This window comes from Palaemon carinicauda, chromosome 4, assembly GCF_036898095.1.
Source record: "Palaemon carinicauda isolate YSFRI2023 chromosome 4, ASM3689809v2, whole genome shotgun sequence".
NCBI lineage: Eukaryota > Metazoa > Arthropoda > Malacostraca > Decapoda > Palaemonidae > Palaemon > Palaemon carinicauda.
The window spans coordinates 64,414,245-64,421,744 of NC_090728.1; positions in this window are offsets into that span (position 1 = coordinate 64,414,245).

Genomic DNA, 7,500 nt, shown 5'->3' on the forward strand with positions numbered 1-7,500 from the left:
ATGTGTGCGTGTGTTAGTTTGTGTGTACATATATAGATATATATTTATATACATCATATAGACACACATTACATACATACATATATAGATAGATAGATAGATAGAAATATAGATAGATTCAGAGCCCGGTAACAAATATCAACTATTCCTACCAAAAATCAGGACAACATATCCTCACTGGTGTTAACAGTAACTTCAAGACCTTGTTTATATGTTGATAAAAACAATCTAGGTCAGATAAACAAGCAAAACAAACACTGTTGTCCTTAGATAAACTCTCAAATGTTCAGCCATATTTATCCACTTCAGAATGACAGTTCTTGAAGCCAGTGACCAGACATCCAAGCATTGTTTCCTTGTTCGTACTCTTGTCAACAAAAAAAAATGTAAACAAACACGTGGAGAGATGTGTATAGGTTATTTGAGAGAGGGGGGGATAAGATAGAGTATATGTATATTTGATTTTGTGTGTGTTTGTGTGTGTTTTAAGGATCTTAGTGATGGCTATAGTCAGTGAATTTACGTCCTAAGTGGACATGCATAAATATATAGTGTGTGTGTATATATATATATATATATATATATATATATATATATATATATATATATATATATATATATATATATATATTTATATATATATGTGTGTGTGTATTATATATATGTACATTTATATTCATATATATATATATATATATATAATATATATATATATATATATATATATATATATATGTATATATATATATATATATATATATATATATATATATATATATATTTATATATATATATATGCATACGTCTATAATTATCAAATACACACATATACATATGAATTTATATACATATATATAGCATCTATATGTGTATATATAGACATATTATACTGTATATATATATATATATATATATATATATATATACATACATACATGCATACATATACATATACACATACATATACATATGCATATACATATATATACAAAACAAACTAAATAAAACACCAAGTTGTATAAGCAAGCAGTTTCTATTCAATAAACAAAAAAACTGCATGGCACTTGCAACTCGTATCCAAAGGTTGAACGTTGAGCCTTTATGACGTTTACGATCAGAGATGAGCTTCGAATAGCTGTGTATCTTATGCCAGCGCCATTTAAGGCCTTCGAGTTCCATTATTTTCTTCCTCATAAAGAAGAGGAAAGGGTTCAGGCTTAATACGTTTAAATCTTTGATAGGTTTAATTGTCTTATGCATTATGAAGTCCATAAGTTGTCAAATTTGAATGGCAACAAATTAAAGATGGTTGTTGCTGCAACTAATTTTGCATCGTTGAGCTTTTATAAAATGAATATGTCTTATTTTGATCTTCTTATGAAGAGTGAAACCAGAGCGGACATCTTGTTTTGTTTTGGCCAGCTCTGTAAGAGTCAACATTAACTCATTTTGCTAGTTAATGTCCTTCCTTTTAATGATAAAGTAATAATAAAATATTAATTGCAAAAACATCTTAACTCATTTTGCTAGTTAATGTCTTTCCTTTTAAGGATAAAATAATGATAAAATATTAATTGCAAAAACATCTTAACTCATTTTGCTAGTTAATGTCTTTCCTTTTAATGATAAAATAATGATAAAATGTTAATTGCAAAAACATCTTAACTCATTTTGCTAGTTAATGTCCTTCCTTTTAATGATAAAATAATAATAAAATATTAATTGCAAAAACATCTTAATTCATTTTACTAGTTAATGTCCTTCCTTTTAATGATAAAATAATAATAAAATATTAATTGCAAAAACATCTTAACTCATTTTGCTAGTTAATGTCCTTCCTTTTAATGATAAAATATTAAAGAAATATTAATTGCATAAAGGGAAAGAGTTTCCTTGCCATAAGGAGTTAAAGATGCTATTGTTTGTACGTTTATTGCTGAGATATTTTCAGTGGACGGTGGCTGCCAATATTTCATGGCGAAGAATTAACACCAAAGTGTTTGAAGGTTTAAAAGGCCACTCATGAATGGCAGTGACAAGGGGCAGTGGCAAAGCCCTGCAGGACAATGTCCTAGAGACTGACAATATATACATATGATCAGCGCCCCTTCTCCACCCAAGCTTGGACCGGATAGGGCCAGGAAATGTCTGCAGATGACTCAGTAGCTAGACCTATAGGCTCCCCCAAACACCCCCATCCTCAGCTCACAAGTATGGTGAAGTTACAGGCAATACAAGAAGCTATCGAGCATGAGCAAGACTCGAACTCCAGTCCAGGAGATCGCCAGTATGGTAATCCGTGCACTAGCTAAATTTTACTCATGTACAGACAGCCTCAGTCCACTGAACTTTGGCCTGGGTGCTGAGAACACTTATTGATAGTTTACGCCTCAGTTATCTTAAGGGACTCTTTAGCTATGGTAAGCAGCTCTTCTAGAAGAAGGACACTCCAAAATCAACCACTGTTCTCTAATCTTAGGTAGTGCCATAACCTCTGTACCATGGTCTTCTACTGTCTTGGGTTAGAGTTCTCTTGCTTGAGGGTGCACTCGGGCACAGTATTCTATCTAATTTCTTGTCCTCTTGTTTTGTTAAAGTTTTTTTTTAAGTTTATATATGAAAGATTTATTCTAATGTTATTATTATTCTTAAACATTCCTTATAGTTTTTCCTTATTTCCTTTCCTCACTGGGTTATTTTCCTTGTTAGAGTCCGTGGGGTTATAGCATCCTGCTTTTTCCAACTAGGGTTGTAGCTTAGCAAGTAATAATAATAATAATAATAATAATAATAATAATAATGATAATAATAATAATAATAATACAGGGTACTCCAAATTTGTAATTTTCCCAATTGGAAATCAAGGAATGTCTACCGCGATAGGAATTATTATTATTATTATTATTATTATTATTATTATTATTATTTATCACTTTGGAATCAACAGGTAGTTTTTGGTTTTCAATTATGTCACTAACAAAGTCACAAATCTTTATAGTTTTAATTATGAGCTTCAGTAAACATCAAAGATAAAATAAATAAATTTATGTACATCAACAAGAACAAAATCAACACTGTAAACAAATAAAGCAAATATTACAACAACAAACATTAATACAATCTTAGCAATAAACCAGAATAGACACTTGGCAGTGGTGGTAGGAGAGAGGCAGACTTAATGACGAAAATACCCTTAATGGGTGCCGGTTTAGTATGTGGCCTACCTTTTCTATTCTGGTTTAGTATGTGGCCTACCTTTTTCTATTCTGGTTTAGTATGAGGCCTACCATTTTTATTCTGGTTTAGTATGTGGCCTACCTTTTCTATTCTGGTTTAGTATGTGGCCTACCTTTTCTATTCTGGTTTAGTATGAGGCCTACATTTTCTTCTATTCTGGTTTAGCATGTAGCCTACCTTTTCTATTCTGGTTTAGCATGTGGCCTACATTTTTCTCTATTCTGGTTTAGTATGTGGCCTACCTTTTTTTATCCTGGTTTAGTATGTGGCCTACCTTTTCTATTCTGGTTTAGTATGAGGCCTACATTTTCTTCTATTCTGGTTTAGCATGTAGCCTACCTTTTCTATTCTGGTTTTAGTATGTGGCCTACCTTTTCTATTCTGGTTTAGTATGAGGCCTACATTTTCTTCTATTCTGGTTTAGCATGTAGCCTACCTTTTTCATTCTGGTTTAGTATGTGGCCTACCTTTTTTATTCTGGTTTAGTATGGGGCCTACCTTTTTTATTCTGGTTTAGTATGTGGCCTACCTTTTTTATTCTGGTCTAGTATGTGGTCTACGTGGCTTGTAAAGGTTAGGTTAGGTTAAGCCACATACTAAAACAGATAGAATTTCGTAGGCCATATTCGAAAGGTAGGCCTCATACTAAATGTCAGCCATTTTAGCAGTAGTGAAATCAGCCGTGACCTGATATCTTATAAGATACAGTAATTGAAATAATGCCTTAAGTCTTCATTTTTTTCTCAATAGTTAATTAAAATCATAGAATATTTCTCATCGTTATCCTTACATTAAAGGGTCGGTTGCCTGATGCGTCCTCTCCAATGCCTTTTATCAAAGGCTTAGAGTAGGCTATAAGTAAGGTATAACAAAGCTAAATGATTTTTGTTTTATTTCTGCATTTTTAAACTGTGGTATTATCGTTACCGCTAAAAGTATATTTAAACAGGAATATCAAAATAATCACCGAAAAGTGCGTGTGTGTGTGTGTGTGTGTGTGTGCAGTAGGTAAGTTCAATATCCTGAATAGAAACTAGTAAACGCTATTTCATTCAGTGTTACCACTCCTAACCTTCATAAGACCTTATAGTCCTCCCCTATATATTAAAGAGCAAGTGTCTGGTAATACATATATTATTAACTGTTACGAGTCCACAGCAGAACAAAGGCCTCAGACATGTTCTTCCACTTGCGTCTGTTTATGGTCTTTCTATGCCAGTCCACACCCACAATCTTTCATAGTTCGTCAATCCATCGTCCTCTCTTCCACCCCCTGCTTCTTTTGCAATCTATAGAGGCCCCATTCTGTTATATATATATATATATATATATATATATATATATATATATATATATATATATATATATATATACGTATATATATATACAGTATATATATATGTATATATATATATATATATATATATATATATATATATATATATATATATATATATATATATATATTCATCATCATCATCTCCTCCTATCTTGAGCATTTATATCAATACTTCTCCATATATATATATATATATATATATATATATATATATATATATATATATATATATATATATATATATATATGTGTGTGTGTGTGTGTGTGTGTGTGTGTGTGTGTGTGTATACAAAGCCTTCTTTAATTCTAATAAACGCTCAGACGATTTTCACCAACACAGCATCAGCTGATTTCGAAACGAAGGTAAAACCTCTTCTTCACCTTAGCACCACCGAGCGTTGCGTCAAAAGCCAGCCTTTAGCTTCATCTCGCCCAAGTGACGTAACCCCTTACGTCATTTTCAAGTTATATGACTTTTTTTTCTATCCTTTGCTTGCGCCATACAGCTCTTTCCCCCCCCACCCCCCCCCACCCCCACCCCCAGTTGCATCTACGTCATCGGATAAACCTCATAGCCTCGTAGAATGCGTCAGGGCTAAGGGGAAATAGTGCTTGCGTTCAGGAAAGGGTTGATTCTATAAAGCAAGGGATAGGTGGTGCGTTATTCTTGTGAATACTGGAAAATTTTGCTTGCATTCAGAAAAGGATTATTTCTAGTAAATAAAGGGATAGTTTCATTGTTATAAAGCAAGGGATAGTTGGTACATTATTCTTGTGAATACTGGAAAAATTTTGCTTGTATTCAGAAAAGAATTGATTCTAGTAAATAAAGGGATAGTTTCATTGTTATAAAGCAAGGGATAGTTGGTACATATTATTCTTGTGAATACGGGAACAATTTTCTTGCAATAAGAAAAAGGAATGATTCTATAAAACAAATGAGGCTTACATCATTATTCTTGTGAATACTGGAAGATTTTGCTTGCATTCAAAAAATTATTAATTCTAATAAAGCAAGGGTTAGTTGGTACATTATTCTTGCGAATACTGGAACATTTTGCTTGCATTCAGAAAAGGATTAATTCTAGTAAAGAAAGGAATGCTTTTAACATTATTCTTGTGAATACTGGAATATTTTGATTGCGTTCAGAAAAGGATTAATTCTAGTAAAAAAAAAGGATGCTTGGCACATCATTCTTGCAAATACTGGGAATAATTTGCTTGCATTCAAAAAAGGATTAATTGTAGTAAAGAAAAGGATGCTTGGCACATTATTCTTGTGAATACTGGGGAAATTTTGCTTGCATTTAGAAAAGGAATAATTCTAGTAAGGAAAAGGATGCTTGCATCATTATTCTTGCGAATACTGGGAAATTTTGCTTGCATTCAAAAAACGACTTAATTTTTATAATTTATAAATGAAATATTTATTCTAATGCTGTGGCTGTTCTTGAAATATTTTATTTTAGTTTTTAATTACTTTTCTTGTAGTTTCCTTATCATCTTTCCTCACTGGGCTATTTTCCCTGTTGGAGCCCTCAGCCTTATACCATTCTGCTTTTCCATCTAGGGTTATAGCTTAGGAAGTAGTAATAATAATAATAATAATAATAATAATAATAATAATAATAATAATAATAATAATAATAACTAGGTACATTATCCTTGTGAATTTGGGCTTAATTCAAAGTTTAATCAAATGAAATTTTACGAATTAGTAATGCCATATTAAATAATACAATTTCCAATGCTGTTAAAGTTTCTATAGTTTATATAGGAAATATATATTTTTACGTTGTTACTGTTCTTAATATATTTTATTTTTCCCTGTTTATTTTCCTCACTGGGCTATTTTCCCTGTTGAGGCCCCTTGGCTTATAGCATCCTGCTTTTCCAACTAGGGTTATAGGTTAGGAGGTAATGATATTATTATTATTATTATTATTATTATTATTATTGTTATTATCATTATTATTATTATTACTTGCTAGGCTACAACCCTAGTTGGAAAAGCAGGATGCTATAAGCCCAGGGGCTCCAACAGGGAAAATAGCCCAGTGAGGAAAGGAAACAGGGAAAAATAAAATATTTTAAGAATAGTAACAATATTAAAATATATTTTCATACATAAACTATAACAATTTTAACAAAACAGAAGGAAGAGATATTAGATAGAATAATAATAATAATAATAATAATAATAGTAGTAGTAGTAGTAGTAGTAGTAGTAGTAGTAGTAGTAGTAGTAGTAGTAGTAGTAGAAAATATTATAAATAATAGCATAGCTGTACGAACTAAGAAGCTAAAAGAGTCAGATCATGTTTTTGCAAAAATGAGTCTGTGGTACTTTATGGAGGGAAAAACTTGCCCGGGGGGAGGGGGGATATTTAGTGAGGGGGGGGAGTCCAAGAAGACTAGGGGGGAGGAGGAGTTAGTAGGAGTTATCCAAGAAGGTCGCTCGTTGATAAACTCTATAAGGAAGTCAACAACAGTGGACGCTAAATGCTAAACTTTTTTTCAGAGGACTTTGCGAGCAAAACCGTAACTTTTCGCAAGTGATTGGAGTCGATTATATGCTAATTGTTTTTAATGTAAACAATGCTACTGGTGCAAACCATTTTGTCCAGAATTTGCAATATAATACAAATTTAAAGGTTTAAAGGCCACTTGTGAATGGCAGGGGCAAGGAACAGTGACATTGCCCTATCAAGCAGGACAATGCCTTAGAGATTGACTGATCATATTACATATGATCAGTGCCCAAGCTGCCTTTCCAACCAAACTAGGACCAAGGAGGGCCAGGCAATGCTACTGGAGGACCAAGGAGGGCCAGGCAATGCCTACTGGTACAAGCCAGTTTGTCCAGAATTTGCTATCTTGAAATCCTAATGTTACGAAATACGAATTTAAAGGTTTAAAGGCCA